This window comes from Crassostrea angulata, chromosome 2 (genome assembly GCF_025612915.1).
Source record: "Crassostrea angulata isolate pt1a10 chromosome 2, ASM2561291v2, whole genome shotgun sequence".
Taxonomy (NCBI): domain Eukaryota; kingdom Metazoa; phylum Mollusca; class Bivalvia; order Ostreida; family Ostreidae; genus Magallana; species Magallana angulata.
Window position 1 is genome coordinate 43327084 of NC_069112.1, and position 12267 is coordinate 43339350.

At 30.9% G+C, this 12267-nt stretch overlaps 1 pseudogene; it reads left to right on the forward strand.

Annotated features, from left to right (window-relative positions):
- Positions 1–1790: 1790 nt before the first annotated feature.
- Positions 1791–12267, forward strand: part of LOC128174371 (multiple epidermal growth factor-like domains protein 10) — a 346250-nt pseudogene continuing 335773 nt past the window's right edge.

The window sequence follows — 12267 nt, forward strand, 5'->3', positions numbered from 1 at the left end:
CGTTTCGTACACCCCCCCCCCCCTTAGCTACCGTTTACGTTAATCAGCGACATGTATACGTCAGTAATTTAACATATTTTTTTCTTTCATTCTATTCATTTACTTTATCATTATTTATTTTTATCCAGTAGATAAACATTTACTGTATTTAGATGCATTTACCAGCCCATGTCTGAAGGTATATTTTCATTCTTCGTTGGGTCTTCGTCGTCAATTTGCGACGGCTCCGAGTCACTGTCTTCATTAAAAATTTGTTGAGACGGTCCTTTTCTTCGTAGAAGTTCGTATTGATAGGGCCGTACATTTAAATTAAGGCATATGTCTATTTCTGGTATACTTTCGTCCGAGTCACTTTCGTTGGATTCGAAATCAACCCGCGACACCATATTCCACTAAAGGGCAGATAACTTGTTTCAAACTTTTTACCTGCTCTTTGTGTTTTCGTTAATTTCTACCTGTGCATCAATAAGGTGACAAAAATAAAAGTGTGGTAATTTTTTTTTAACGTAAACTTACTAAAAACGCAATCTTATAAAAAAATAAAAACCGTTTTTGTTGATCTTTAACAGAGTATTTTTGTGGGAACCCGTTTAACTGACCTATAACCTATAAATAAAGTCAAATAACAATTAACTTGTAGTAAATTATTGTTAAAATACTAGTATGGAATAACCTATTAAATGTAGTTTCATTAGAAATTAACACTTACAATAACATGCTCGATATTTATCATTCCCTATCTAACTATTCCTCTGTCCGTATCTGTATATGTCTCACCTTTTTCTTTTTAAACGACGAGTCTATATATAAACAGATAAAAACAGAGAAAAAGATTTCATATTTGCCTTTTTTTAATTGTGTGTGTGATTGTGCTCTTTTTTTTTGAGGGGGGGGGGGGGGTCACTTTACAGTAACATCTTTTTAAATTATTATTAAGCGTATTTATACCGTAAGCTTTTTGCATGATTTAAGTCTTACTTGCTCAAAACTTCATTCTGCTTGGTACTGTTAGATCAGCACAGTTCTGATGTTTAGTGTGAAGAACACGTTTATCTTTGAAATAATATAAAAATCATTGTTTCAAAGCATATTGTTTTTTTTTCTTTTTTTACCTGAAATTGCTTACTGAGGTGTCGTCTGAATATATAAACTGACTAAATGTAATAAAGTTAAAACATTAAGTAGGGAAGTAAAACTGGTATCGTATTTATGTATGTGTTATGCTATGTGTCATTTCGTTTTAATAACGTGTGAAATAACAACGCGCGTATTTCCCAAGATTTTTTTTTCTTTTTCATTCAATGACCAGATGCGTCCACAAAGAGGAATTATTGATGAAGGTCAAAACATGAATTTAACGTCAACGTACAGGATTTACAAAGAGGAAACTGGAAACTGGTATCATTTTATCCTTATCCAAACTAAGCTGAAATAAAGAGTCAAAATACATCACGACTGGCACTGTATATTTGAACAAATGGATTGCTTCCTCAAATATCTGAATGTAAATCAAAAAGTAAAGTGCTTTTTAAGTTCACTTTGCGTTTAGACTGTAGAGCTTACAGATCAGTTAATATGTAGGAATTTTGGCGATTTCAAGAGTGTAATTTTTTTTACAAACAGGAAACTGAAAAACATATCCTTATCTAAACTGAACTTATGAAAAAAACCGCATCACGACTGGTACTGCATATTTAAACAAATTAACTGCATCCTCAAGTATCTAGATGTAAAGTCAAAAGTAAACTGCTTTTCATGTACATGTTCATTTTGCGTATAGGCGGTAGATCATGTTTCAGGTCTGTTTATATGTAGGAATTTTAACGCTTTCAACCGCGTATGGTAAGTTTAAATAAGATCAAATAAGATCATCATATTTGGATACATATTTTAAATTATTTTTTCAATCTACATGTAAGAGTTAACAGTTAAAACTAAAGGGGGACAGGGAAGGAGACGGACAGAGTCAAGAAGCAGTAACATTTTATTAATGGTCCATGTGTCTTTTTTGTATATCTTCGCAGGGAAAATAACATATTTTCGTAACACTGGTTTCGTATTTTTTCTCATTCCACCATGTTAATTATAATGTCTTTTCATCTATATCAATTTGATTTTATATTGATTACCGTATGTAGTGCATATTGCATGTTAAATAACAAAGCTGTTTTTAACACGGCTAGTGCTTATATTCATTTAATATATATATATATATATATATATATATATATATATATATATATATATATATATATATATATATATATATATATATATATATATATATATATATTCATTTCGACAGTCAACGTTGCACTCAACAAACCAGCCTACCGGAGTACCCCCTGTCACTAGGCAACGACATGTACATTTATGACGCAAACAACGCTGTGGATGGTCGCAAAACTAACATGAGTTGGTATGGAGGTCAATGTGCTGTATCAGAGTCATACAAACACACTGCCATCTGGTGGGTGAACCTGACTAGCGTACTTAGCATCCATAACATCAATATATACTACATAAAAGGTAATGCACCATAGAAACATTACATCTATTACTTGTGCGTTTTATAACTTAAAAAATCATTTTGAATAAAAATTTGAGATCAAGTCTTCAAAATCAAATCAATATTGAAATATGATTTGGGGTTCAACGTTGAAACTTCAAAGTTGATTCAACGTTAAATAATGGTTGATCAACGTTCCAACTTAACCATTCTTCAAAGTTTAAACAATGTTACTTGCCCAACGGGATCTTTTATAAAGGGTTATTAGCAAGCAAACAAACTAGGTTTAAATTTTTACACAGTTATTTGTAATAAAACTAGTCAGGATACCTTCTGTTCTTATGAAAGTTACTGGCGCATACAATGAAAGGACTTTGTGCGGTTTTATACATTTTTTGCCCCCAAAGTCAAAGTTTTATAAAGAGCCTTTAAAAATAAGGTGAAAGATAGTTAAAATCATATTGGAAATAAAGGTGTAAAAGGTTATCACCACAGTGACGTCATAATGTAGAAATGACGTCATGAAGATTGCATTGTTTTGATAAATTGATGTTTTGTAGCAAAATATGGGTGTTTTCCGATGGTTTTTCGACTGGGAAACATCAAGCGCAGGCTCGCTCAAGTACCAATTTTTAGCATAATGTGTATATCTTTCTGAAGAAAATCATATCTTAAAATTGCACTTGAGCAGACCTGCGCTCTGTACTTCCGAATGCAAAATATAGAGCAAAAATGAGAATAATTTCATTAATTTGCAAATTTGCGGGAATTAGGTCATTAAGGTGACGTCATAGATAAACAGCGAATGAGCAATGATGACTAAAATCAAGATTAAAGTTGTAGGCATCCTCTATGCAATGATTTGTGAAAATTTTATTTTTATATATTTGAAAATCGGTTGAAATCGGGGGCAGATAGTTAACCATACCGCACATAGTCCTTTATTCAAATTATTTTGTTTCCGTATCATCTTATTCTAAAAAAAAGAATAATTCGAAAAAAGTGTTTGGTATAGGTTTTTACACAGTTTGATAGTAATAAAACTAGCAAGGATACTTTCTGTTGTTATAAACAGAACCGGCGCATGCAATGAGATTTATTCTAATTAGTTTTTTTTCCGTATCATTTTTTTTCTCAAAATATTCCCAAATTGTTTTGGTATATATGTCAATGTTATTAAGCTACCTTAGTATTTATGAGTAAACAAAATGTTCATAGAATTAAGTTAATCAAATACAGGTTCCTACTTCGAACATTACATTGACTGCTTTCTTGGATTCTCGGTGTACGTATCCAATACAACAGATATATCACAAGGAAAATTATGTTTCAAAGACGACAACTTCACACGACGCACCATACCTGTAGTCTTCAAAATTACATGCATTGTCCACGGGCAGTATGTTATTTACTATAATGAGAGACTGCAAGGAGTTATCTATCCGGACGACTATTCGACGTACGCTTACACTGGTCTCTGTGAAGTAGAAGTGAATGGTACGTTTTCTTTTTGAAACTGTAGTTTTATTGTATAAACTAAAAAAGGTATTGTAATACTATTATGTATAAATGTAAAAATGAGTCGATTAAGATGTAGGTACCAGAGTATTTTATATTGAATGATGTTAACATTTTAAAAAATAAATATTAATATATAAATGTATTGAATAAAATAGATGCTATCTAGATATACTTACAGGGTGTCGTTTTTTTTTTACATTTAAAACCTTGCATTTACATAGATATGTTAAGTTATTCTCTTTTCTATATTTTAAGCAATAGACATATTCCCATATACATGTATAGTCCACTGTCGTATTACAAAAAAATGCATGTTACGTTGAACTCAACTTTGAAATTCCAAATAAACCTTAGTGGTCAATGTTCTATATTTCAAGGTTGCAACACAACGGGATATTTCGGACCAAATTGTTCCATTCCCTGTCCTGACGTTAACTGTCAGTACTGTCACATAGAGACGGGCACCTGTCAGGGCTGCAAACCAGGGTACAGAGGACACACTTGTGAATTAGGCAAATAATCTAATATATTTATTATCATGAGCATTTATTTTAATAATTTATATGATAAATGATTGAAAGTAAAGATTTTAACATATTTATAATCTAAATATATTTACTTATTCATGCGATTTCAAATATAAAAACTTTATTTTTTGAACACTTTTATGCGGACATAAGTAGGAGCAATTTTGGGATAAAGCAAGTTCCTTACACTGAAAATATTTTTTTTTTCAGTTTTGAGTGTATACAGTTACATGTTTTTTTCACTCATTACTATATATTTGTAACTACGCATTTTATTTAAATCTTTACCAATATTCTAAAATCACAATCAATAAAACATACACGTTTCTTAGATCATTGAAAACTATTTTTGTACAAAAAGATGAAATAAAAATGTATTTTACTAAACCACATATGTATTGATGCATTGAAAGTAAAAGATATTTATTATATTTAAACGTCTTAGCATGTGAAAGCGGATTTTATGGCTTTGGATGTAATGGAACATGTGGACATTGCCTTGACGTGAACCAATGTTCCAATACCAACGGAACATGCTTAACTGGATGTGATGTTGGTTATAAGGGAGAACTATGTAAAACACGTGAGCTAATATCAACCAAATACATTCTAAATTTAAAGATGTAGTGTTAGGGGAATTAAATGTTTATATCGCTTGGTGCTGATATATGCATGGCCTGTTTATCGTTCGAAAAACTAAACATTTATATGCCGTGTTTAAAGCTGTTTTATTTAATAAATAGAAAACAACGCATTTGTGTCGATTCTATTTTAAAGCCTGTGGCATCAATTTTTACGGTATACGCTGTACTGAAAAATGCGGACACTGTAGTGATCGCAATCTGTGTGATCATATCAATGGAACATGTGCAACCGGATGCAGTGCTGGGTATCAGGGGGATCTGTGTAAATCACGTGAGTAGATATACAAACAGGACATATGTCAAAGAATAAATTACATATACATATGCATATACATAATATTTGATCAATCAAATGATTGAAGAATGAATCATTTAGACTGATGTTGATATTTAACTGAATCACAAATCAACTTTTAAGTTCATTATGAAATTATATGATCACAGCTTCTTAGATATAGTGTCAATGTTTCATTCTTGTAAAATGCAGTGTCAATTGCATGCAAATGTTTTCTTATTTTGTCGGATAGGGCTGTTATCAGTTTGAATGACTGAAGTTCTAAATCAAACTCCACTTTTATTCAACGTAAGTGGAAACACAATTATTCACACAAACTTGTTGTTTTTGTTTAACAGATCAAATTTCAGAAATGAATATAAAAAGAATTTTTAAAACAATTGTTGGAATCAGAGACACAATGTAGTAAAATAAATAATGATTTGCGTCAAATTCCTTTTATTTATGGAAAATATTTTTAAAAGATGATTGATCAAAGGGAGGCACATTAAATACTGGCTTAGCATAAATAAGTTAAAATGTAAGGTGCATATTTTTACATCTTTTTTTTGAAAAGGCAGAATAAAATTATGAACCCTGACCTTTTAAAAAGGGTCAGACACGCGTTATATGGAATTCAAAAAGTGACTAAAATACAATATCACTTTAGTGACTCTCCTTTAGTTTAATTAAAGTTACTTTAATCACTCAAAAAAGGTAAACGTTTTTCATACTTCACTTTTGATATATTAATTCTTTTATTAAAAGTTGTAATTTTAGAATTCAATGTAGACAAATTTGACCACAGTACATATAACGTAATAAATTGATCATAAAACAATAATAATAATGTAAAACAAAAACTTTCGTTATAAGGTGTTAGTATTGTTATTTATTTTAGCTTGCAAAAAAGGGTCGTTTGGCATTGACTGTAATGAAACATGTGGACATTGTCGTGACATAAACAAATGCTCCAATGTCCACGGAACTTGCTTAACAGGATGTGCCGATGGTTATGAAGGAAACTTATGCAATGCTCGTAAGTACACAGTTACATGTACGACGAAGCATTCTTATATAAATCACAGCAGGCAACTTAAAAATAATTGCGACGAAAAAACCCATAATATTACATACATTGTAGGTTTTATTTGTACAATACAAAATATATGAACAGAAGAAATTTACAAATAGGCATAATTTGTTTATATCATAATTTAAGAATATGGTATACATGTACAGTAGAAAAGAACTGGGTATCTTTTTATATAGCATCTATATAAGACTATCTAAAAATATTTATTATTTCATAAACAAGGTTGTGTGAGCGGTTCATACGGCTTTAAATGCATTGAAAACTGTGGACAGTGCCGCGGCACGAATAAATGTCTTCATATAAATGGTACATGCTTAATTGGATGTGATGCCGGTTATCAGGGGTTCTTATGCAAAACTCGTAAGTACACAATTCAAGAGAAGATGGCAATATATAGATAAATATGAATTATAATGAATGCATGTTCACATAAATTACTGAACAAATAGAACAACGAAATGAGATATATAAAATTTTTGAAATGAGTAATACGATAAACTAGTTTATCAACCATAAATAATAACTAGTTATACTTCTATATTTATACATTTCTTATTGTTAATACAACCGCCCGTAACAGTTACATGAATCTCCAAGTATTGAAACATCTAAAATCTCGAATAGCGACGATGGAATTTGGGATGAAAAGACGTCTGCAGCAGCGAACAAAACTAGAATAATGTACCTATGAAAATATCAAAATTGAACCCCAATTCCACCATCATGGTTTATATCTATAAACATACTCGTTTTAGCTTGCAACAGAGGACAGTACGGTATTGACTGCAGTGAAACTTGTGGTAAATGTCTGGACGTGAACCAATGTTTTAATGTCAATGGACGATGCTTAACAGGATGTGAGGATGGTTACGTTGGGAATTTGTGTAAAACACGTGAGTAATTATAGATGAACATTAATATATAAGCATAAAGTTAAAGACTTTTGGGCTTTTGATGCAGGTCAAGTCATTGGCAGTATATGTTTGACATATTTTTTGGATTTTTTAGAAGATATACTAGATTAATGATAATATTAATAACACTATTTGGGCATAAAATCGGGTAATAATGTTAAATATAGCAATCAAACTTTTTCAAAAGCTTGTGGTGACGGATTTTACGGTAATCAATGCAACAACAAATGTGGATACTGCCGTGATATCGACCAATGCTCTCCTATAAATGGAACTTGCCTAACCGGTTGTGACGCTGGTTATCAGGGGGATCGCTGCATAACTCGTAAGTTGAAATGTAATTTAAGGATTTGTAAATAACACAAATTGTTTTGAATTGTAATTGAAATATACAATCTTAATATCACTTTAATTTGTTTGCCTCATGTTAGCATGCCCTGATGGGTTTTTTGGCAAAGATTGTTCAGAGAAATGCATTGCGACATGCGCTGGGTGCAATACATTCAATGGTTTGTGTGATTCTGGGTGCATATCTGGCTGGAAAGGATATTTCTGCAATCAAGGTATGGTCGGTGTGGTAGAATCTTTTATTTTGATATGTATTTTGTTTGTTTTTTTTACCGGTGTTATCATCCAATGTAAACCATTTGTCACAACGTCAAAGAGTAGTTGAGTTTAAAAAAGGAGTTAACACGTGAAATATATATCATCTATATATATATATCGAGAAAATGGTATGAATTGTATTGAAAAGAACGCCTCAAACACACATTCTTAGCTTATAAAAGAAGGAGTGGGATTTCTAAGCCCATGGACAGAAGGTATTGGTTTTTTTATATTTATGATTTATTAAGTACTAGAATATATTTTCGAACCACGTAAGTCCAGAAAACCTATAGTTTTAAGGGGAATTTATAGTAAGTCGTGCATTTTTTATGCGTTAAATACCTTGTTATTTTCTTTCAACATTCGTACCATGTTGTAACTTCATTTTAAAGATCGCTGCTAATTTCCAAATGCTTAAGAATATTTACAATGTAGTTGACTTCTGTTACATAGTCAATCATGTAACATATCTTCGGTAGTATGAGGGAGTTGATACATTCTTTATAATATATTTGGATTGTTTCTATGTTTAAAGTTACTATTTAAAACGGATATTTTTAACATATAAAACATGATTTTTGTTTTTTTAGTGACATGATTATATGATAAAATTTCGAATAGCAAAAAAACCATTTCGTAGAACAGCTGCGAAATTTACACCGACCAAATTATACGTAAACACAATACGTTTGGAAAACATGCTGCAATTGACACCGTGATAATGTTCGCAGAACCGGCAAGCGGCGTGCTATCTTTGAACAAAGTTGCGGCAAAAAAGACACATAATATTATATTATCATAATACGAACTGTGCAAGTATTTCAAAGTAAGAATAAATAATTTTCTTACTCTCTTTAGGTGGGTTAACAGCAAAAAATAAAGCCAAATGGAATTTGATGTTGGTTCACATGTAAATAATGCGATGCATTAATATTTCTTAATAACTTATTCTTTTTTAGTGTGTTCATGGTCGAATTCAGTCTTATAGGTTTTTGTCTTTTTTAAGTTTAACTTTACCTTTTAAATAGTCTTTTCTTGTAAAACTCTGAATCGATTATTTATATCAAAACAAATAACGTTTGTGGAAAATCTAATGACAATGATTGTAGCAACTGCAATCAATTTGTATATTACACGCTAAATTGAAAAGAAAACTGGTAGTTTCACTAAGACCTTATCCAAAGAAAACGGGAAAACATTTGACAAACCTGCAATTCCGTCATTTGTAAGGTGGCTGAAAGGTTAATGTAACAGATATGCAATTCCAAATGTCCTACATTTACATATATTTTCATTGATGTTACATTAAGTAGTTTTGAATCTCTACACAAATTTGTGAACACAAATTTACAGACATTGTTTTAAGTATGCATAGTTTTATTATGTATTCTAATAGTTTTACGTTTTCCTTTTAACATAACTGTATTAATTTAGACCATATGTGTTATAAGTACTTTATCAGCATTCATTTTAGTTTAAAGTATACTGTGTATACCCTATTGGAGTTTACTTCTGGTCTTGTTCGTCTTGATGCGTGTGCTATTGCTTTGGAGGATTGTTAATCTACTTTTGGTATGTATGTAAAGGAGCGTAAGCAATCATTTTTGTTATTCGGTTGGATTAAACTGGCGCCAAAAGAGTAAGTATTGGAAATAACGTAATCTAATGAATGCAAATTTAAAATGAATAACTATTTTACGTGGAAATGTTTTAATACATGTATGCTTTATTTGTTGCTCCTGGCTTTTCCTTTGTTTTTTTTTTCTTGCAGAATATTGAGTAAGAAGACCTAGGTATGAGCTCGTTTCCAGATATATCGTAAACATACACTGAAGTGGCGCTTGTGCATACCTAAACATTGAAACAACTTAGACGAGCATTAACTTTTTGTTATTGAGAAGTTTTGTTTGTATATTGACATCCTGCAAAATATTATGCTAAAGCAAATGTTTACCAAACCAAAGTTACATCAAGCATTTTTTTTTTCTAATTCCCTGTTTTTGTGATAAACCGATTATTTGTATCTATTCATAATTAGAATGGCATTTATATAATTTATAAAAAAAAAAAAATTGTTGTTTAGCTTTTATTTGTAAATAAATTAGGCAAAATCAAATTATGTTTCCATATTTCTTTTTTTGTCAATAATAATGTCTAAATCATTACGTTTTAACCAGCGGTGATAAAGAAGTCCCTTTTATAAATGTATTTTATAGACAGCTGGTTACATAATATGAGCATTATTGTGGTTCCAAACACACACATCCTCGTATACTTACTGATAATTAAGCTGTTTCATTTTTGTTCGAGAACGATATTGTTTACTTAGGTTAACAAAATACACCGATTATAATCAAAATCAATTAGGTTTAGGAGATATAAAATAACAGGAAATCTACGACAGTATATTGACTAACAGGTTAAGGAGAAGTTATGTTTGTTTTCTTTCAATTTTTGTTACTGTTATACTCGCATGGATCTTCAAAATCTTCCAAAAAAGTTAGCTACAAATGAAAAAAACACTATATGTCTCATACATGTTTTCTGTATTTTACGCAACAAGACAACTTTGAAGAAATCTTAATACTACGCATATAATAACGGATAATGTAAAGCACGATATTAAACATTCACAATGTTAACCCTTTTTATCTACATATGTACCAATGGGCAGAAATGATGGATTTTTACATTAAAACATATTAGTAGATCAAGTACCAAAAGAAAATCTTGACATTACCGTAAACATATAACAAATTTTACATTCCCACACCGGTAAATGCTATTTTTAAAAACAAATTTATTAATATTAAAGCGATTTAGTGGTTCTGTACCAGTTACCGGCTAAGCCCTACCATCGGCTAATAGTTCGGGTTCATAGCACGCGACAATCTGAGGGGTTTTATTGACTAAGTCGTCTGTTTCAAATACAGAAAAGTAAGTTTGCTTGAAAAAATTCTTGAATATATTTTCAACAGGAACTTAAACGATATTATTGTAACAGCTGATTTACATCTTGGCATTTTCAGCAGTAGGGGGAAAGGAGTTAGAAGTTAAACATTATATATTGATACGACGTTATCATATTCCTTCTTTGATTTGACATATAATATCAATACATATAACAGCTATAAAAAAAAAATCATAGTGCAGTTAAACGTCTCATTGCACAGTTATGTATAGAACATTTCAGATAATGGGTATTACCGTATGATAACAAACGAATACTTCCATTAGTTATGTTTTTGTTTTAGAACCTTTACAACATTTAGGCTGACACCACAAAGGGCATTATTCAAATTACATTTTGCTGAGTATGAAAATCCATATCTAGTGAGACATCCCTAGGAAGCCGATAACTGGTATTGTACTTATCATAAAAAACTCGGCAAATTCGGAGCGTGCTAAAATGCACACAAACAATTATGGTCCTAAATAATGATATTAGCTGATCGAAAATAAGAACTTAACAATATAAAGTATGTCAAGTTTTGTGCAAACATATATACGTAAATGCAAAAATAAAACGTTTATATTTAGCCTATATCTAGTGCAGTATTAGTATTGTTAAAATCAATATGTCGTGGAAATTAGGAGTTAACAATTGGAGATTAGGACACATCACTTTTTGAGAAAGTCAATATTGAGGTGTCTTATAAGCTTAATTTGAATTTATGAAAAACGCATATTTGTTTATAAACACACGTTTTTCCATCAAATCGTTAAAAAACAACAGCGGTAGATATGCTCTTTAGTTACAATAACATATTTTGAGCTGTCTTGAAAGCAACCGAAGTTCTATTTCCACAATTCAAAATAAAAAATATCAACTCCAAGGCAGAGCGCCTTTTAGTGCTTTGGATCTAAGATACTGGAATAAAAATAATTTTAAAAATTTGGTAACTGATATAAAATGTATTTCTTGAAAATGATAAAGTTGCTTACAATCTTACTTGTTGAAATATTCCGCATACATGAAAGTGTCCTCCATACATGTACCTGGATAAATACATGCACTTGCACAGAGTTGGCATAATTCTATGAGGTATTTATGAGGTATTAGATTTATATCTAGTTTACATTCCTGCAATGTGTGATACTTTTCTGCAAACACGGTAATTTGTATTAGAGGTTGCTAAATTGACTTTATAACATCATACCTGCCGACAGAGGAAT